Raw genomic sequence first — 23,166 nt, 5'->3', positions numbered from 1 at the left:
CAGACTTAAAACATAACTTAAATAACATGTTTCTCTGAGATGCATCATGGATCCTATACTTTGACCTCCTGAGTGTGATAAAGATGGATCATATCAATATTCCTGGATAACCTCATTATACAGCCTTGTCAGTATAACAGATACAGAATATAAAGCTGCTGGGTTGAGTGTCATACAAGAGTGCAATCGTACTACTATCTAGTGTGTGTCCCTTGGGGCTGCTGCACAAAGCAACCCACTAATGATCAGTTTCATGGCATCATCTACAGCATGCTGTCCCATAGGGTAGCTGCTTGTCATACGTGGCTACTTAAAGTTCAGTCTTATGGGGCTAAAATCAGGGCGTTGGCAGGGCTTATTCCTTCTGGAACCTTTAAGAGAGAAATTATTACTTGTCTTTTTCAGCTTCTAGAGGACACTTGCATTCCTTGGCGTGTGGCCTCTTCCTCCAATCACTCTAAGCTTCTTGCTTCCCTCATCGCAACTCCCACTCCTCTGTCTTTGCCTTTCCTGCCTCCCTATTATAAGACCCTTGTGATTACATCACTGGGCCACCAAGACAATCCAGAAAAATCTCCCCATCTCAATATCCTTAACTTAATCACATCAGCAATGTTCCCTTCACCACATAAGTATTAGTTCGTGGACATTTTCAGGGACCATTATCTAATCTACCACATCACCTTCACCATTTCATTTTTGCTGTGTTTGCTTACCAATATACTGTTAATACTATTTACTTAATATTTGTCTTAAAAGTTTTTTACTTAATCTTATCTGTGAACTCAATGGGCTAATTATATTTTTTTCTAAAACATAGTAAAGTAACATTTTAATTATGAAAATAAAAAAGTTTCATTTATCTTCCAACATCTCCTGGTCTATGAGTGATATGCATCACGCTGATTATAAATTCTGCTATGAATTGACCACCCTCAAAGATTGGCCAAGGATTTCTCTAAAATATTACATAATGGGGAAAGTCTAGCCGAGTCTAATGAGCAAGCTTCTCTTCTAAATTCTTTAATTTCTGTCCAAGTATTATATTTGAAGGGATAGGTTTTAAGTCATATTATTAAAGCCAGACATAGAAATTCCTTGACCGAGTTACAGTTGAATGTTGAGTCCTCTACCATTAGAGAAGGTCAGTGCAAGAATCATCTCCTTGAACTGAATTTCTGATCCTTTTGTAAACCTGTAATTGGAGATATGACCCATTATGTTACCGAGTGTTCTTTGCACAGGGAGGATGAGTAATACATTACAGCTTGAGTTTAGCTTTAGCAAAAAAAGATGGCCTCTAATGTTAAATTTTTTTTTTTTTTTTGAGACGGAGTCTCGCTCTGTCACCCAGGCTGGAGTGCAGTGGCGCAATCTCGGCTCACTGCAAGCTCCGCCTCCCGGGTTCACGCCATTCTCCTGCCTCAGCCTCTCCGAGTAGCTGGGACTACAGGCGCCCGCCACCATGCTCGGCTAATTTTTTGTATTTTTAGTAGAGACGGGGTTTCACCGTGGTCTCGATCTCCTGACCTCGTGATCCGCCTGCTTCGGCCTCCCAAAGTGCTGAGATTACAAGCGTGAGCCACCGCGCCCGGCCCGGCCTGGCCTCTAATGTTAAATTAGTTGACTTTCTTTTGTCATAAAAAGAAATGTGTTCCTCTTTTTGCCTAAGCTGCTAAGCATAATCAAATTCAAGGTATAAATGAAATTGCATTATCATTGGGACCTTGGCAACAATATTCCTCTGCTCCAGGTATGTGAAGTACATGTTGTTTTGAGACCTAGTTGTACTTCATATTGTGTCAAACCTTGTTTAAAGTAAGTATATTGAAGTCCTGTTATGATAGAACTTATAGTTAGGTGCACTTGGATATTTCATATGAAACAAATTCCTGAATCCTGAACTATATTTAGTATTTTAAGAGAGAAATTGTGGTGATTATAAGGATGTGCTTGCAGACCTCTGACTACACTGAAATTGATAAGGGCCCCAGCTGCCTTTCACTGAAATCCATTCCTGTGTCTGCACTGAGGCCGTCCTTCCCACTGGCTGCTCCCAGGTGAGAACTGAGTGCAGCAGGGGCACTAAGACAGCCCGCTCCTGGGAGACTCAAGACTCACCTTTGACAGTCAACTTCGCCTTGAGGACTCGCTGTTGGCCTCCCTGAACCTTCCTTAGATTTCACAGTCATCTAGAATACTTGCATCCACTCTTCACTCCCTCTTCTCACTCATTCTGCTTACGTTATGGCCAGAAGGCTCAGTCTTCTCTGGGTCCCTTCCTTTGTTCTGTTGCAGGCATTTCCTGAATTATATATGGTTTAACCATTTAAGCTGTCTTGGCATCTACATCTAGGAGGACCCAGGGTAACAAACACTGGCCGGTAACGGTGGCTTACGCCTGTAATCCCAGCAGTTTGGGAGGCCAAGGCGGGTGGATGGCTTGAGACCAGGTGTTCGAGCCCAGCCTGGGCAACATGGAGAAACCTCTGTCTCTAAAAACAATGCAAAAATTAGCCAGGCATCATAGCTCCCACCTGTAGTCCCAGCTACTCAAGAGGCTAAGGTGGAAAGATTGCTTGAGCCCAGGAGGTTGAGGCTGCAGTGAGCAGAGATTGCGCCACTGCACTCCAGCCTGGGTGACAGAGTGAGACCTCATCTAAAAATAAATATATAAATTATTTTTAAACCCAAATATTGTAATTTTCTGACTCTTAAAATAATCGGAACACCTTTTTTTTTCTTATTTGGTGGTACGTATGCACATAATTTACACAATGATTGTACCAAGTTGTTTGGCTGTATATTTAAAAGAAGAGAGCATAATATACAGCTTTGTCCTGGCTCCATTTAAACGTGAGGTTGTATCTGCCTCCTGGAATATTTTGATGCAGATTGCACAGTGGAACCAACAGCTTAGGATCTACATCAGTGTAGTACAGTTAGACCCTTAGGTCATCAAAAGACTGCTGATAGAATGATGAATGATTAAAATAGACTTTGGTCACTATTACAGGTTTTTGTGATGAGATAGAGTAAAGAGAAATAGAGTTATAACAGTGCTTAAGTGTGAAGTAATTGAGACTAGATCTTGCTGACAATTCAGTTAAGAAACTACATGGAAAAGCCAAAACCACAACTGTATTGAAAGGGGAAAAAAATGGCAAAGAAATGACATAATAGAATAGTTGGCCTGAAATTTCCTATTAAAAAGATGGGCTATTTATAAATAATACCCAACTTGAAGAAGATATAATGCAAGTAAATTTTGGTCTTCCTCACTGCTTCAGATCCACAGATGGGGGTCACTTCATTTTTTTATCCTTTTCCAGGGACAGGAATTTTATTTCCATGCCTCAAGCCCTGACAGCATTTTAGGTTGTGACAAAGGGGCAATCTCCCATGCTAAAACTTAACCCCATGCAGGGGGTTTGAAAATTTCAGGGTTATATATATACTTGTAGTTCTGATTTATAACATATTCATGCACATAAGCAGACTACAAATATGTGTTCATAATACACAGAAACTCTGAAGACTAAAATATGCATCATAGCTACGTGTTAGCAGATACAATGGTCATCTTTCAGGCATCCCAGATGGTACTCTGTATTACAGCATAATCTCTAAATTTGACGCTATGTAGTACAGACAATCAGGAACCTGACAAGACTTCTTTTACCAACATTATATTTTGGTCTAAAAAGAGACATTGTTTGTCTGATTAGAGGTGAGTCACTGGTGCTGAACAAGATTAGCTGTACATAATGTTCAAGAGACTCTCATTCTAAATAAAACACATGAATCTAGACATTGTTGGTAGATATAAACTGTTTGAAATGTTCATGTTTAAACTACCTGTTCTTATTAAATATAACAATGGCTTAATATACGATTTAATTGCATTTCCCCCAAGTCCATCAATTGAGTAATTGAGAAAATTTAAAAGGGGTTGGGGTTGAAAAACAGGAAAAACTATGTGGGTGTAATTTCCTTATTTTTTAAAAAATGATACCAGGACAATAACTTACTCTAAAACACGTGCATATTGGAAAGGAGAAGGCAGGGATTGGGAAAGAATTAGAAAACCTGCTGGAATTCTTTGCAATCATCTTAAACCATTGTGTATATACATTTTTAGTAATGGGAAACATACACTACTGCTAAGATCTTTATGGGATTGCAATAGAAGTCCATTTTCCATCATGGTGTTCCTATGTTAAAAAAGAAAGAGTAGGGCCCTCCCAAGTTGAAGTCCCCTTTTAGTACTAGCATTTGACAATACCCTCAGGTTTCAAGTTTTCACTTTAGCAGACTACTCTGAAACTCTCAAAAATGTTGGTGTTAAAGAGAATGCCATCTGGTAAGAAGCAGGGTAATGAAAAAGGAGGACTAGCAGTAAAGAGATTTTAGATTCAGGTGCATTTTAAACCAAACTGAAGTTACTTTTACGATAGCAGGCAGATAAGCATCAGTAAAATACCACCAGCACCTCTGTAAAGGGAAAAAGAAGCAAGAATGCAGTTAGGTACTGGAGTTGTCCTGTTACTTCAATGGTACCTGGAAAGGAAAAGGAGTCCTATGCCCATTGGATAGAAATGGAAACTAGCAGCCAACAGAACTAAATTGTGATTTTGTTTTTCTCTAAACCCTTTAGGAGAAACATTTTGTTATACGGATAATTACTAGCACCTCCCAAAGACAATTGAACTGGTGACAATGCCCAGAACATTCTTACTCTACCTTAATGTCATCATTGATCAATTCTATTTAATAATTGTGGTATGACTGTTGTTATTTACACAGCTGGAGTAAAATGTCTCCCTGTGTAGCATAAAGCCATATTTTTGTGTGCTTTTGTTCCTCCATGAGTATCGCTTACCAGCTACCTATAATGACATCAATTAGACTAGGAGTCCCTTGAGCTACAAAATTCTTGGAGTCTATGAGGTGCAAAAGACATGGTTTCTTCTTATAGAAAACAAACAACTGGAGATACCAGTTCTTGGCCAAAACGAAGTACCAGGGAACTGATTTTCTTCACTTGAAATAAATGTAGGCCGGACTGTGACTCACGCCTATAATCCTAGCACTTTTGGAGGCCGAGGCAGGTAGATCACATGAGGCCAGGAGTTCAAGACAAGCCTGGCCAACATGCCAAAACACAAAAATTAGCTCTCTACTAAAAACACAAAAATTAGCAGGCTGTGGTGGTGCACATCCCTAATCCCAGCTATTCAAGTGGCTGAGGCACAAGAAGGGCTTGAACTCAGGAGGTGGAGGTTGAAGTGAGCTGAGATGGTGCTACTGCACTTCAGCCTGGGCAATAGAGTGAAACATTGTCTCTGGAAAAAAAAAAAAAAGAAAGAAAGAAATGTAAAATGTGTGAGAAAATAGTTTTCAGACATTGGACAATAGACCAAACCAAAGGACTGTGTCCCCTGTGAGAAGAGACACAGATGAGCCCTAGGACTGCACTAGCCTACTGCCTTGGGAGGGTGTCCCGAGCACAGAGCAGGGATAGATCTAACATAGCATGGTAGACTTGCTGTGTTGACAATACAGAGATCAGAGTTCCAGGTGACTAAGATGACTAGAATTTATGAGGCAGAGTGCCAGAGTGGAGAGAGAGAGAGACAGACACAAGGAGAGGCAGAGAGAGAGAAGGAGTGCTCTAGAAATCCGCAGAGGGGGCTGGGCATGGTGGCTCACACCTGTAATCCCAGCACTTTGAGAGGCCGAGGTGGTGGGTGGATCACATGAAGTCAGGAGTTTGAGACCAGCCTTGCTAACATGGTGAAACCCCGTTTCTACTAAAAATACAAAAAATTAGCCAGGCATCATGGTGAGCGCCTGTAATCCCAGCTACTGGGGAGGCTGAGGCAAGAGAATAGCTTGAACCCAGGAGGCAGAGGTTGCAGCGAGCCAAGATGGCACCATTGCACTCCAGCTTCGGCAACAAGAGTGAAACTCCATCTTAAAAAAAAAAAAAAAAAAAGAGAGCGAGAAAGAAAAAGAAATCTGCAGAGGGTTCCCTTTGAGTCTTTCAGCTCTGTGCTAATCAGCACATGCATGTAAGAATACTACCCAAGGCTAGGGAAAGCACAAGCTACAAGAAAGGAAAGGAATAGGCATAACAATGTCTAGAGCTCACACAGGGCTGGGAATAGTTTGTGTTCCCACCAGCCAAGTAAAAAGATTGCCATACACATGGAGCTTTGGGAAGAATTATCAGGAGGCCTTAGCGGTGGGGCTAAATTAACCCAAGACCAAAGGCTGCTCAGAATTTACTCCAGCTAAGCTTAAAATTGAGTTTCTAAACGAACTACCTGATTCCAACTAAGTTAATTGTATGCAGATACAAACCAAAGGCTATTTGAAGAACCACAACAAAATCCAGCATCAACAATGTAACATTCACCATATCTAGCATTCAATTAAAAATTACCAATATGCAAAGAAGTAGCAAAAAAGGATAATTAACCATGAGAAAAATCAATCAAGCAAACAGACCCAGGTATGATGAAACCAGCAGACAAGAATATTTAAATGGCTAGTATACATGTGACCCATATGTTGAAAATGGTAGAGTAAAACATAATCATGATAAGGAGAGAAGTGGCAGATATACAAAGGACTCAAATAGAACTTCTGGAGATTTAAAAATGCATTATCTGAGATGAAAAACTTTATTGTATGGTTTTAGCAGTAGATTAGACCTTGTTAAAGAAAAATATCAATCAATGTCAAGATATTGCCACAAAATTAACCAAAATTAAGCACAAAGATTTTTTTAAACTGAAAATGACCAGTGAGACAGTATAAAGTAGCCTAATATATGCATAATTGGAGTCCTAGAAGAGATCAGAGAGAGAGGGACAGAAAAAGTTGTTTGAAGAAAGAATAGCTAACGATTTTTCAAATTTGCTGAAAACTATTAACCCACAGATCCAAGACGCTCAACAAACCCAAAGAAGAATAAACATAAAGAACACCATGGCAAGTCACATCATAATCAAGTTTCTGACAGCTAATAATAAACAATCTTAAAAGCAGCCAAAGAAAAACAGACATACAACATACAGGGAAACAAAGATAAGAAAGAAAACAATTGACATCTTTCAAGTACTTGTCAATGTAGAATTCTATAAACAGTGAAAGTATGTTTCAGAAATCAGGGCTTAAAAAAGACTTTTCTCAGACAAACGAAGATGAAAAATAACAGACATCTGTAATTGGCTTCACTCCTTTGATATAATTTAAATTATTTGAAAAAAAACAAATAAATACTTGCATTACGTAGAATTAGCAAAGGATGGCCCAGGCTCTTCTGAAATATAAAGCCTCATCCTCCCCGACTTTTCCTCACACATAGTGCCCCAGTGTAGATTCATACCATATAACACGATGGTAGGTGGCAAACCTGTGCATTCCTTGTAGGAGTGTGGAAGGATCATCTCATCTCATGTATCATATGTTACAGTGTCTCAATAGAAAGGTGACTGCCTCCATAATATACAAATCATAGAAAAGAATTTCCCCCCTTTCTTACTGAAATTAAAACTGTATCAGTTTCCTCATATCTAAAATAAGAATATTTGTCTAGATGATAGCTAATGTTCCGTGTTTGTCTGAAATCACATGAGCCTAATAAAAATGCTGTACTTGTTCATTCTTGCATTGTTATAAAGAAATACCTGAGACAAGGCAATTTGTAAAGAAGAGAGATTTAATTAACTCATGGTTCCACAGGTTGTACAGGAAGCATAGCACTTCTGCCTCTGGGGAGGCCTCAGGAAACTTACAATCATGGTAGAAGGCAAAAGGGAGCAGGCATGACTTACATGGCCAGAGCAGGAGCAAGAGAGAAATTGGGGGAAGGTGCCACACACTTTCAAATGACCAGATCACATGAGAACTCACTCACTGTAATGAAAATAGCATCAACATTCACTCTCATGATCCAACCACCTCCTACCAGGCACCCCTCCAACATTTGGGTGGTTTTTATCCTAAATGCAAGGTTAAAGCAGGGTAGTAATATCTACTATTCTTCCTTTTTAAAAGATCACTAATTCTTGGTCAGAGCAGAGCTGTCCCATAGAAATATATTGAAAGACACATTGAAAATGTAAATTTTCTATTGGTTACATTTTAAAAAGGAAAATGAAACAAATCAGATTTATTTTGATAATATAGTTTATCTGACCCCACACACCCAAAGTATTATTGTATCATTATATAATCCATGTAAAATTTTATTATTAAGACATCTTACATTCTTTCTTCATATTAAGTGTTTGAAATGTAATGTGTATTTTATACTTACAGCACTTCTGAGTTCACACTAGCACGGTACTAGACAGAGAAGCTCACTCGAATGAAGTGGAGGGGACTGGAGTGGAAGCAGATCCCAGTTCAGAGATTACTTCAGAAGTCCCTGAGAAAGATAAGGGCTGCTTGGATTAAGATAGTAACAATAGAGATGGCCCAAAGTGAACAGATTTGAGATGAGTTTGAAGGGAATTAAGAGCAATGAAATGACGGAATGTGAGGAACAGCATTAAAAGGCAAATTACAACAGAAATAAACTGTAAGATAATTCTAAGAATGCTCTTCATTAATACTTTGGTCCTCAATTTTCTCTTTGTGGAAGGGCCTTATTAGTAGGCTATAAATTTTAACTGTCACTTATGATTTTATTTTCTTTTTTATACTTACTTTTATTTTTGATCAGCTACTTTTCTGTGTTGGTCTGCTTCAAAATTCCTGCTTCCTTATCTGTTTATCCATTTATTTAATTTGACTTCATTTTACAACTATTATTGAGTGGCTAATTTGTGCTAGGTTTTATGCTAAACATTGGGAAGATAAAGAAAAATAAGAAATGTTACTAGTCATAGCTTTACTTCTTTCTGTATTTCAAGGGAGGCCATTTCACCAGAGAATCTAACCTACAACCTGCTGGGTAGGGGTTCTGGGAAGTGTAATTCCCAGGCTTCTCCCCTGCGAGGCAAGAGAAAGTATAGAGAGTGGGCACAGGCTAAGTTGAAATATATACCTAGATACCTGCTGTATATTAGGCATATTTTTGCCTCTGGGGTAAAATATTGTATGGCTGTAAACCTCAAATACTCAGTTTCAATTTTGTACTCCCAAGTAAATTTTTCAATTACATTTCTAACATTTATGTCTTGAATGATGTTACTGTTTCTTTCACCAGAATCGGAAAGTATCTTAAGAAGTTTGAAGGTCATTAAGCCCTAAAAAAGTATTGAGACTGAATTTTCAAACAGCCAATGGCCAGAACATATACAAAATTAGAATTCTGACCTATAACCTGCAGCAACCTGCTCAGGAAACCAACCTTACATGCAATAAACCTTACATGCAATAAACAACCCAGGAAGCTAGCCTGCTAAAAGTCAAATTCGCAGGAAGCCACAATGCTATCTCCAGTGACAATCCAGGAAGCTAAACAATAACTTTTGTAACCATCAGCCCCAAATGGCCTGGACTTGATTAATAGCTGACAGTTTTCCTATTTTTGGCCTCCCCACTTCATTTCCAATTAATGACCAATCAGAGATAGTTAAATATGGACACCTAACCAATCACACAGGGTGCCCCACCCCTAGTTAGCCTGCTTACAGCTTCCCCATGAAACAGCCTCCCATCAGGGCATACCCAGAGCCTTCCCTTTTTCATTTACAAAGCATTCCCACTCCCCTGCCTGCCTTTGAGTTTTTGCCAAAGTGCAAGCAATGATGGCTAACTTCTTTACTATAGCAAGCTCAAAGTAAATAGCCTTGGCTTTTCTAATTTGGTTTTTATTCCCACATTATTGATCAAGCTAGCATTTGATCTGAAAATAAGCTGTATTTGGTAAAGGAAACAAGATATTATTTCCTGAAACCATTTTTTTCTCATATATAGCAGGCAATATGCCACAGTGGTTAAGTACTTGAATTCTGGAATCAGAAAAGCAATCAGACTTCAGATCCCATCATTTTCACTTTCTAGCTGTGTTTTATTGGACTAATTGCTTAGCTTTGATAGCCTTGGTTTTCTCATCAATAAAATGGGTAAAATAATGGTATCTATTCTTTAGGGTTATGGGGAGGATTAAAGTAGGTGATTAACTGCATTATCTAATTTGGTATTATCATTATTTTCTCTTTCCAACCTCATGACCTCTGATATAGTTTGGATATTTGTCCTTGCCCAAATCTCATGTTGAAATGTAATCCCCAATGTTGGCGGTGGGGCCTGGTGGGAGGTGTTTTGATCATGGGGGTGGATCCCTCATGAATGACTTGGGCTTTCCACTTACTGAGAAGTGAGCTCTCATTCTGAGTTCACATAAGATCTGGTCACTTAAAAGCATGTGGCACCTTTCCACAACTCTCTCTCTCTTGCTCCTGCTTTTGCCATGTGATGTGCCTGCTCCCCCTTTGCCTTCTCCCATGATTGGAAGCTTCCTGAGGCCTCCCTAGAAGCTGAGCCGATGCCAGTACCATGCTTCTTGTAAAGCCTGCAAAACTGTGAACCAGTTAAATCTCTTTTCTTTATAAATTATCTAGTCTCAGGTAATTCTTTGTAGCAATGCAAGAATGGCTTAGTAAAATAAATTGGTACAAGGAATGGGACATTGCTATAAAAATACCTGAAAATGTGACAGCAGCTTTGGAACTGGGCAATGGGCAGAGGTTGGAAGAGTTTGGAGGGCTCAGAAGAATACAGGAAGATGAGAGAAAGTTTGGAACTTCTTAGAGACTAGCTAAATAGTTGTGACCAAAATGCTGAAAGTGAAGTCCAGGCTGCTGAGGTCTCAGATGGAAATGAGGAATTTATTGGGAATTGGAGCAAAGGTCACACGTGTTATGCCTTAGCAAAGAACTTGGCTGCATTGTGTTCCTGCCCTAGGGATCTGTGGAAGTTTGAACTTCATAGTGATGATTTAGGGTATCTGGCAGAAGAAATTTCTAAGCAACAAAGCATTCAAGATGTGGCCTGGCTGCTTCTGATGGTGGGAGCAAAGAAATGACTTAAAGTTGGAATTTATATTTAAAAGGGAAGCAGAGCATAAAAGTTTGGAAAATTTGCAGCCTAGCCATGTGGCAAAGAAAGAAAAAGCTTTTTCAGGAGAGGATTTCAAGCAGGCTGAGGAGCAACCACTTGCTAGAGAAATTTACATGACTAAAAATGAGCCAAGTGCTAATAACAAAGACAATGGGAAAAAGGCCTCAAAGGCATTTTGGAGATTTCCCATGCAGCCCCTCCTATCACAGGCCCTGAGGCCTAGGAGTACTGAATGGTTTTGTGGGCCAGGCCCAGGTCCCTGCTGCCCTGCACACCCTTGGGACAAGCTCCCTGCATCCAAGCTGCTCCAGCTCCAGCTGTGGCTCAAAGGGGCCCTGGTACAGCTCAGGCTGCCACTTTAGAGAATGCAAGCCATAATCTTTGGCAGTTCCCACGTGGTGTTAAGCCTGCAGGTACACAGAGGGCAAGACTAAATATGGCTTGGCAGCCTCTGCCTAGATTTCAGAAGATGTGTGAGAGAGCCGGGATGCCTAGGTAGAAGCCTGCTGTAGGGGTGGAGCTTCCACAGACAACATCTACTACAGCCATATGGAGGGAAAATGTGGGTTTGGAGCCCCATACAGAGTCTCCAATGGGGCACTGTCTTGTAAAGCTGTGGGAAGAAGGCTGATGTCCTCCAGGCCCCAGAATGGTAAATCCACCAGCAGCCTGCACCTTGTACCTGGAAAAGCTGCAGGCACTCACCTCTAACCCATGAAGGCAGCTGTGTGGGCTATAATCTGACAAACCACAGGGGTGGAGCTGCCTAAGACCTTGGGAGCCCACCCTTTGTACCAATGTTCCCTGGATGGAGTCAAAGGACATAGAGTCAAAGGAGATTATTTTAGAGCTTTAAGATTTAATGACTACCCTGCTGGGTTTCAGATGTGCATGGGGCCTGTTGCCCCTTTCTGTTGGCCAAGTTCTTCCCTTGGGATGTGAATGTTTACCCAATGCCTGTACCACCATTGTATTTGGGTGGTAAATAAATTGTTTTGATTTTGTAGACTTATAGGTGGGAATAGATGAGTCTTAGATGAGATTTCAGACTTTCAACTTGATGTTGAAATAAGAGGACATGAAATTTAGGGAGCAGTGGGTAGAATTATATGGTTTAGCTATTTGTCCCCTCCAAATCTCATGTGGAAATGTAATCCCCAGTGCTGGAGGTGGGGCCTGGTGGAAAGTGATTTGATCATGGGGATGGGTCCTTCCTGAATGGTTTAGCACCTTTGCCTTCCACCATGATTGTAAGGTTCCTGAGGCCTCCTTAGAAGCTGAGCAGATGCTAGCATCAGGTTTCTTGTAAAGCCCGCAGAACCATGAGTTAATTAAACCTCTTTTCTTTATAAATTACCCAGTCTTGGGCATTTCTTTACAACAGTGCAAGAATGGCTTAACACAACTTCTATCCTGGTCCACACAAAAATCCCTCTTAACCTATATCCCTTTATCAGATCCTTCCTTCAGCCCATCCAACAAGAAACAATCAAATAAGTCTTCCTTAATTGTTGTTGAATCGTCTCATTCCATTACTCAAAAATATCCAAGACCTTAAACACATTCAAACCCATCTTTCTGAATCTTCTCAAGAATGACTCTGTGCTAGCCAAATACACACACACACACACACACACACACACACACACACACGCTCGTGTGCATATTCATTGTCTAGAAGTGTCCCCCAAAGTCCTATCCCCAAAACTGTTCCCCTTCACTGCTCATGTTTGGAATGAACTGCACCTTTCTCAATATCTGAATCCTACATTTCATTTATGCTCCAGCTCAAATCCTTTCTCTCCCTTAAAGTCATATTAGGCCACTGCATTCCACAGTAACCTCCTCTCCCTGGAAGTCTAAATCTTTTACAAGACTCATTGAATCATATTCTGATTTTCAGTATGTTTAACTTTTCATGTACGTATGTCAAAACCTCAGTGAGAGGATAACATTCCTGAAGGTAGGGACAATCATGTATTCCTTTTCCTTTTTATGTATTCCCATATAGCCAAGTATAATAACAATTATTGTTATTCAAGACTAACTATATTTATGGTACTATGCCAAACACTTCATTTTATCTTATTTAATTCACCCCAGAACTCTTGAGGGAAGGACTAGAATTAGCAATTTATCAGGTGAGAACATTTAAGCACAGAGAATTTGAGTTAGAGGAGTTAGTAAGGTGGATTGGAACCACTTAGGTATGTCTGACTCTACAGATTATGCAATTAATTAGCATTTTATAGATTGGTTAAACATATTGCTTTATGAAGTCTTACTGGAAACATATACAAATTTTCTTTCAAAGGCTTCTGGGGAAACCCAAATACAGGATTCATTTTAGAGATTATGTATTTCACAACAGAATTAACTTTCTAAGACATTTTTCTTGAATTTGTATTAGAAATCTTAAAATAATCAGAAAAGCATCAAAAAATACATTTATTTAGTCTCATGGTTGTTCAGAATTGAGACACAGGAGAATAAATCATGGGAGGCCATGTGACACCTTTGTGTTCTCCATTCATATTTTGAATGAGACTTGGGTACCACTCTTTACTGTTGGGTTTTAGGCTACTTGCCTAGGTGTCAGCTAAGGAGAGGAATAATTGTAATTTATAACATTTTAATAATATATAAAGATCAAAATTAATATAAAATTTTAAATATTGAATATTCCATGAAGTTTTTATGTGAAATAGAGTTGCTTTGTTTTGTTTTGCTTTTACTTGTCTTTCTCAATAATTTTAGTGCATTCATTTTTTAAATGCTGTGGGGAGGTAGAAGTACGGTAAAGTTACAATGAACCTTGTCTAAGATATCTTACAGTTTTAGATTCTTTAATCAGAGAAGTGCATGAACTCTCTTGAGCCTTACTGAATTTTAAAAGAAGCCAACCAAATTAAAAAACTCAACCATTCAAGGATATTAAACTGACCTTACCCTTTCTGTGATCCATAGTAAATAAAATTGGGAAAATCTGAACCTGATAAAGAAACTCTACTCCAAAAAGTGCAATGTCCAACAGAAATCATTCCCAAAATACACTTAAAATATTAAAAGGCCATATCTTTATTTTATTCTTATTTGTTCTATAAAAATAAAAATGGATAGGAAGGAAATGATCATTTCAATCAACATTCGGTGGTAATTAAAAGCAATCGTAGTCCTTGGGCTGTTTCTTTCAAATATGATTCAGTGATCAGAAGGAATTGGAAATGATTATATTTTAACTCAAAACACATTTCCGTCCAGAACTGAGCTTCGAAGCGTGAAAAAGGCACAGTGGTGGCCCCTGTTTGTGTTTCCATCTGGGGCTCTAATTTGAACTTCAGTGATTATTCTGCCAGATTTCTGACTGTGCAGAGATTCAGAAAGTCAAAGCAAGCATATTCTTGTATGGTTTCACGCAAAAAAATAAAATTGCACCAATTACCATGTTTGCATTTTGTAGAATGGCTCTATTTAAATGGATTATATGTTAAACAAGAGCATTTGTAAAATTCACAGCTCAAAGTTAATCTGGCTTTATCCCAGGCACCCAATCTGAAAAGTAAGTGATTGCAATCACTCTGAGAAAGGAAGCTAGCAAGAGTTTATAATGAAAAACGATCTGGATCAATTAAATTTAGCTTGATTTTCAAATTAAGAAATATATCCCATGGTTGGTCTTCCATTTGACAGACTTCTTCAAACCCCATTAAAAATGCTCATCTTTTTCTGATATTCTGTTAGTGCTTCTAGAATGACATGGTCATTAATGATAAGGATAAAAGCAGAGAAAACTATAAAGCCTCATGCCAGGAATTAGTTATACAAAACACCTGGAGGCTGTCATATTGCTCTGACTTCACTGCTCCTGGCACTGGGAATTTCTGTTTTCTGTGGCCAGGAGAGAATAGTGAAGTCATGAATGATTTGATGGGAAAGAAAAGAAGATGGCTTTGTGGGCTCTAAGGAGATTGACAACTTACTATATTTGATGTGAAATGCACAATCCTTTTATTTTCTTAGTCTGAATGCCCATGAATCTCTGTTAGAAATAGATAATTGGTGCCACGAAGAAAAGTCAGCATGGAGACAAAGGACCTCTCAGCAAGGCAATCTTTACTTTCTGCAGAAAGGGTGCTCCATGCATATGGAACAATGGCAAGGCCACACCTGAACAAAGAAAAAACAGACATATTTATCCCTTTTGCATTTGGGTCATCCTTACTGCTGTGTCCTGCATCCATTGGCTGAAGCTAGACCTCACATTCTTAAACTGATACCTGATTTGCTAATAACCTAAAACTTTCCTAAATAGGTAAGTGCATGGGAGAACAGAGAAGGAGAGGAAGTTGCTTACGAAAGGTTTAAGGAAGCAATAACATTTCCAAATATGGAAGGGGCATAAGTTATGAGCTAAGAACTTGCCTGGGCCTGTCCAGTCATGCCTGAGTAAGTCAAAGCAACTAACTGGGCTAAAGTTGATAGAAGGCTTTAGAGTAAGAAGCTATTATTCCTAGTGTCTATTATTTTATTTTTAAACTAAGACGAGCTTTGAAGAGGAACTTTTCTACTTTCTACAATCTCTACTCTTGATTCTTATACTGAGAATTCTAATAGTTACTTAGAATATTTAGTATATTTACTTAAATATTCTAAGTAACTATTAATATTATACATAAGATTGTAAAATAACAGAATAATACTACTACCTCTATCCATAATCATTTAGTGACTGTTTATTACCAAAACATTTTTCTCAGGAAGATAAGGAAGAGAAATGCTCTAATGGGAAAGGCAGACTGATTCTTAGGAACAAGTCAACATTCTCAGGTGGCATGTTCTTTTTGTTCTTTCATTTCCTTTCCTTTCACAAACATCTATATAATGTGTCCTATTGCCAGGCACTGTTCTAAGCACTTTACAAATATATTAATTCATTTAAAGTCTCATGTCAGTGCCATAAAGTTGTATCTTCTTTTTTTTTTTTTTTTGAGATGGAGTTTCGCTCTTGTTGCCCAGGCTGGAGTTAGTGGCGCGATCTCGGCTCACTGCAACCTCCGCCTCCCAGGTTCCAGTGATTCTCCTGCCTTAGCCTCCTGAGTAGCTGGGATTACAGGCGCCTGCCACTATGCCCAGCTAATTTTTGTATTTTTAGTAGAGATGGGGTTTCACCATGTTGGCAGGCTGGTCTCGAACTCCTGACCTCAGGTGATCCACCCACCTTGGCCTCCCAAAGTGCTGGCATTATAGGCGTGAGCCACAGCATCTGCAAGTAGTACTCTTTTTAACTTCACCTTACAGATAATGAAACTGAAACACGGAGAAGTTAAGTAAGTTACCCAAGATCACACAATTATAGAGCCAAGATTTTGAAACCGTGTTCTGGCTCTTGTTGCTTAGACACTCTCATGGTGCAACAAGCTTGTCGCACACAGAGACCATCAATAAAAGCTGCTTGACAGCATGAGGTTTGAGAGCAAATGGTAAAGTAATTTTAGGTTAGGTTGTATAAATTGTATAGCTTAGCAATGTTTGTTATATTAAAAGGTCAAATCTTTTAATGCTGCCATCCAATCTATAGCTGCATGTGTGTGCTGAGAAAAATGTGTATCAGTCAGATGATCTGTCTATATGACTTTTCTTACTAGCATGATGTAATAAGGATAGATCTTTAGAACATAATGCTAAAATGAAAAATAGGAAATAAATTTATATGCATTTATCGCAATACTATTTCTGCAAATTAAAAATATGTGCAACATAAAATCATTATACATATTTTACAAGTACATATACCAGAAAAAATTATACACAGAAAACACATTAGAATAGTTGTTTATGAGAGGAGATAAATGGGAAGAGAGAATGGGGATAAGAGGGAATAAGTAAAACAGGAACAGAGGCTTAAAGGGATCTTTCATCATGGACTAAGGCTTGTGATTAATTTAACGTTCTAATAACAGGTCCAAATCAGGGAAAAAGCATCTATCTAACCACTTATCCATGCATATAAATGTTCCTCTTATCTATGTATGCATGCATGCAAACAAGGGAAAATGAAATTTTGTATGTGTTGCTGATTGTGATGGTTAGTTTTATGTGTTAGCTTGACTGGGCCATAAGATGCCTGGACATTTGGCCAAACATTATTCTAGGTCTGTCTGTCAGGGTGTTTCTGGATGAGATCCATATTTGAATCAGTAGACTGAGTAAAGCAGATTTCTCTCCCCAGTGTGGGTGGGCTTCATCGAGTCCACCGAAGGCCTGAATAGAACAAAATCCTGAGTAAGGGAGAATTTTCTCTCTGCCTGACTGTCTTGTAGCTGAGACAGTGGTCTTCTCCTTCCGCATGGAACTCAAACTGAAACTTGGACACCATCAGCTCTCTTGGTTCTCAAGTCTTCAGACCTGGATCAGAATTATACCATCAACTCTCATGTATCTCCAGCTTGCTGACTTCTTAACACTTCCACAACCATGTAAGCCAATTCGTTACTATATATATAGAAATATTTATGGATATTAATATAATGTATGTTTATTATATATCATATACTATTATATTATTATATATTTATTATATAAATTTATGTATATTAATGTAATATGTGTACATATAAATGTATATAAATAAAACCTATTGGTTTTGTTTCTTTGGATAACCCAGACTCATACACTGATAGTCATTGGATTGTTTCACCATATAACAATCATTAACCCTTGATAGCAAGAGTTCTCGCATGTTTTGGACTCAGGACACTTTATACTCTAAAAATTACTGAGGACCCTAAAGAAGAGCTTCTGTTCACATTAACCTAAAGAGTTTATACCCTAAAGAGATATGGTTATATCCATTTATGTCTATTGATATTTACCATATTAGAAATTGACTGAGAATATTCAAATATTCACTTATTTATTACTTTTAAAATAATAATGGCAAACCTATTAAATGTTAATATAAATAACCTACTTTTAATTTTGAAAAATAGCCATATTTTCCAAAACAAAAATTTCAGGAAAAAAAGTGAATCTTTTTTTACATTTGTGTAAATCTCTTTAATGATTAGATTAATTGAAGACAGTGATTCGCATATCTCCATCTACTTTCCATTTGCTGCAATGTGTTGCGTTGGTTGAGGTATATGGAGACAATCTCACCTTACACAGCTATGTAGTTGGAAAAAGAAGAAATGTTTTAATGCCTTTGAAATAATTGTAGATATTGTTCTTTGATACTATGCCAAAACTTTACAAATAGTAGCTTTTTAATGGTTATTGTAATGTGGGATCTAAAACCATATCAATGAACTTTTTATATTGTGTTACATTAAAATACACTTGTCTGTATTATACCTTGAATAAATCTTTTACCCATGTATGATTTTGTAATATGATGCATTGGTCATTTGAAAAATATTGATTTATTGAGTTATGCAGATCTTCAGAATGTTGACACATTTCCTCAAACTTCAAAATATCACACTCGTTAATATCCACATAATAAACACAGATCTCATAAATAAAAGTCCTTTTAAGTTCTGGGAAGCTTTCAGCTCACAGTGGTAGATACAAATTTTCCAAAATTCAAATTTCCATTTGAAAGCTTTAATTTTATCATTGGCAATAAATGCCTGTTATTTTCCTAGAAATGACAGGCTCACTTCATTTTTCATAAAATAACTGTAGCTGTTATTTTAAGCATAAATGTTCAGCTTGCAACTCAAACAATGGCTTTTCCTATAGACAAGTGTTGTACTTTGGCATACAGAAGGGCTTAATGTGTACAGAATATTAAACAGATATGTACTCAAGGGTAGAGATTTAATAAATTTTCACTGTTTTATCAAGGACATTATTAAGTAAAACTTAGTGCATGACAATGAAGAAGACAATATTTAGTGCCACCTCCGTGTTTCCTGCTAAGACGCCAGCAGATTTACTCATCATTGCTTTTTACTATAAATGCAGATGTCAACACAGTAAGTAGAGAATAACATCTTAGTACCATTATAAAAATAGTTTTGATATCAAAGGAGCCCCAGGGGTCCACAGACCACACTGCTGCTCTATGATGTGATATCAATTCAAACTTGGCAGCTAAAGAATTTACATGCTAAACTTATCCCGAAAAATGACCTAATGAAATCTGATTCAGGCACTTCCCAGGTCTCAAACAAGAAATAATCCAGTGCTTTCATAGCCATCTGTTCATTAATTAATATTGTATTTGCCTTAGTGATATTCGGGGTGCTGCTCTTTAAAAAGTTAAATATGTAAGTGAATTTTCAAACTTTCTAAACTTCTTATTCACAGGATTTCACAGCAACCCCAAATGAGATTGCCCATTAAATCAGTGAGCAATTCTTTTGCTTTATGGCTTATTCACAGGGTGGTTCTGAGGCTGTTTCAGGACCAGGCTGGGTGATCAATACTTAATCAACCCACAGACTACAATTCATGAAATCACTTTTTTAGAGTCATCCGTTCAATCCTGTTCTCAGTCCTCCGCTACTACGTTAAAACCTACAGAAACACTGCTGAAAGTGTCCTAGTTTTTGCCCTAGAAGCAGACTCAGAGGCCCCTGAAATTAGTTCTCTGAGATATTTTCTATGTTTCTGCACCCTCCCTCCCCACCACACCCTTTTCTTTTGGTGGTCCTGAAGTTTTGTTCTGTTTTAAAATCAGCCAGAAAAGGAAAGTACTAGTGCCTTATAGCACATGTAATTCACCAAGAACGTGAATACATCCCACTTCACATTCAATCAACAAACACCTCTTGATAGCCTCATAAAGAAGCTGGATTTAGTGCAGGGGATTTGGGGGTGAGGACAATAGTAACAACATTGTGAAGAGACAGAAGTTACAATTCTTGGCCTCAATAAACCAAAATCATTTTTGGGAAGAACTACTCGGACTCATGTGGAAGGTCCCTGATGAATCAAGGCAAATGTCCAAGGAGAATTGAAACGAGTAATACCAAATCCATGCTATTCCTACAACTGCAAACACACTCCTGGTCTCATGGCTTCTTCATTCAATGTTCCCTTGGCCTGGAAACTTTATCCCTCAGCTCTCCACACTTTATGCATCTCTCTGCTCAAATGCCACCTTAGCAGAGGAGGCTTTCCCCTATCTAAAATTTCTTACCCTGTTTTATTGTTTTATTTCCTTTACAGGAGCTACCACTGCCTGACACATTATATATTTTTTGTTTGTTTGCTATTGTCTGCCTCACCCCATTTGAATGTAAGTTCCAGAGAGCAGGGATTTAATTATTCACTGCTATATCTTGGTCTAGACAGTTTCTGGTTCACAATAGGACACAATAAATATCTGAAGAAAGCCGGGCATTGTGTCTCACGCCTGTAATCCCAGCACTTTGGGAGGTCGAGGCGGCTGGATCACCTGAGGTCAGGAGTTCGAGACAATAAATATCTGAAGAATGAATTAACGAATGCCACAGTAGCTTAGAGCATGGAGAGAAGACCAGTGGGTACTAACTAGATGTTAAGGAAGTACTTCACAGGCCGAAGTGTGAGCTTGGCCTTGACAGGTGTTTCCAACATGTAGGGCCAATGAGCAGAGCAGTCTACTTGCTTTACAGGGCTCAAGCAAGATGCCATCTTCTCAAGGAAGCATTGCCAGGGCTTCCAGGGCTGGGGGAGCTACCTCTGCTTTGGGTTCCTGTAACTCTCCACATTCTCTCCCATGTCCAGGTCACCCAGGTGTGTCTTATCTGTTTACCTGTCTGATTGCTCTAGTAGACTATTATTAGCTTGGAACAATAGGCACAGTGTCTTATTCATAGTTGCATATCTAGCCATACTAGAGATGCTGTTATGGGATAGCAATCCCATAAATACTTGCTAACCATATGATTTAATGAACGAAGGAGAAAGCTCCTGTGGGAGGAATGAAAGGCAGGTATGGACAAAACTATGAAGATTCATGGAGCAGATTCATGGAGTTTGGGTTTTGATCATGGAGATGTTGTGACAACCAATTATCTTAGCAAGATCAATATGAGCATGCTGTACATGATGAAGGAATTTAAAAAAATGTTACAGAGATGAACTATAACCATTCTACAATGCTCTAGGCACAAAATAATAAGGGCCTGGGGCCAGGCTGGTGGTGATGGAAAAAGTCTGAGGGTGCAGATGTAGCCAAAAGTCTTGGTGATTGATTCACTGTTAAAAGCAGCATAGGTGACTGCATATTTTAAGCCTGGGTGACTATAAGAAGGTGATGGAGTCCCTCTAACCCATATTTCAAATCTCAAGGCTCATAAGAAAAGAGTATTTGGCAAATTATTCATGTTAATGGCATTATTTCCTTATTCTAGCAATACTTAATCGTGGAATCTGTAAGAATTTATTTGTACAGCCTATACGCTGATATTAAGCTTTTAGACAAAACTTAAAAGTCCTAAGAATAAATTTTTTAAAGAATGCTGCCAGTTATCTATGAGAAGTTGTTCAGTTCTAAGACATAAAGGTAAAGATATTGAAATATTAAATTTCATCACATTCTTCTTCAGAAGTATCACAGAATTTAGGGCTTTGAGAAACTTCAAAGCAAACAAGGCAAACAAGATTTATCTCTCATGAGAATGATCAAAGACTCCACACAGGTGCAGTGATGCACGGACCAGGCTGGGATGGGTGTGTAGGGGAAATGGCAGCACAGGTACCAGATGTTTTCTCTTCCTGCCTTGGAAGTCAGCTTTGGTGACTCCTCTTTTGCAAATAAGAAAGTTGCAGTAAGATTAAAAGGAAGATGAACTACCCAAGGTCACAGGGCTGATCAGAGGCATGATTCCATACACTCAGATGAGGAGCAGAGCCTACCTAACACTTTTAACACTCTTCACAACACTACAGTCAGAGGGATAGGTAAGTTTCAGAAATGGCAAACTTTGGCCCTCTCTATCTCCTCTCCAACAAAGGAAGACAAGAGGCTCAGGAGCAAAGAATAATCAGGAGTATTTAAGAAGTTATTAGAGGATAGAGCAAATCTGAAATGCCAGAAAATTCATGGGAAGAAGAGGTTCAAAGATAAGGTCTCAATTGGTTTTGTATCAATTTTCTCCTTTGGCTTCTGAATCTGGATCTCTGTCAGTGTCATTCACATCTCATTTTTCTAACCGAAAGCATCTGTATGACTTAGGAGTATGATACGGGACCCATGCTTTCCCTACTTTATTTAGTTGTGTTCTTCAGCATCTGATCTGATCAGATTCAGGGATTCATTTGGCAGCATGTTGATTTCATTTTGCTTTCTCCTTCTTTCACCTCGGTTTTTTACTTTTTGATTCAGTTCTAGATCTCTTCGAGTGATAGCAAAACAGCCACTGTTCTATCTTCTCAACAACCACAACTAAAGGGCTTTTTCTCATGTTCCAAGGGCCCCCAAATTGAATTTTACCGGCTTTTATTACATTATATGTTCTTCCTTGAATCAATCATTATGTTAAGAGAGTGATAATTGACCAAATATAGGTCATGCGCTCATAGATGGAATGAATTGATGGGTCAATGACATCCACAGTTCATGAACCTTAGTGAAAAAGAGTAGTTTTCCTAGACAAAAGTAAGTTTGCTGTTAGCCAAAAGAGAGAAAATAGATGTTGGGCACAGAAATGGCAGCTGTCTACTGTACCCACTCAATCTAGTTCAAGTAAAAGTGGATTTCTTCCGAGGAAACATGTTGATTGGAACTGGGCCTGGACTGTTTTCAGGAATGAGACAGCTCTAAAGACCCTGCTCCCCTGCCCTTTCCTCTTTGCCTAGTTCCCCATATCCTTTCTGTTCTTTCTGGAAGATTCTTTCAGCTTAAGCATAGTTTTTGCTTTCTCCTACTTTAGCGTGGCATGGACCCAACTCTCTCTAGTGGCATCTCTCATTGCACTCTTTTAGTTTTTGCATTGTCTTCTCATTGCCTCATTCTCTCCATTTCCTAACTCCAAATTTAAGAACAGAAAGCTGGTGGTTTAAGTTCATTGTATGTCCATGTTGGAGGTAATATGCCACACACTAGATATGGCAATCTGTGGCTTGCCTACCAAGTCCAGTGCTAATTCT

This window comes from Nomascus leucogenys, chromosome 23, assembly GCF_006542625.1.
Source record: "Nomascus leucogenys isolate Asia chromosome 23, Asia_NLE_v1, whole genome shotgun sequence".
NCBI classification, from domain to species: domain Eukaryota; kingdom Metazoa; phylum Chordata; class Mammalia; order Primates; family Hylobatidae; genus Nomascus; species Nomascus leucogenys.
Note: the sequence above shows the minus strand (reverse complement) of the source record.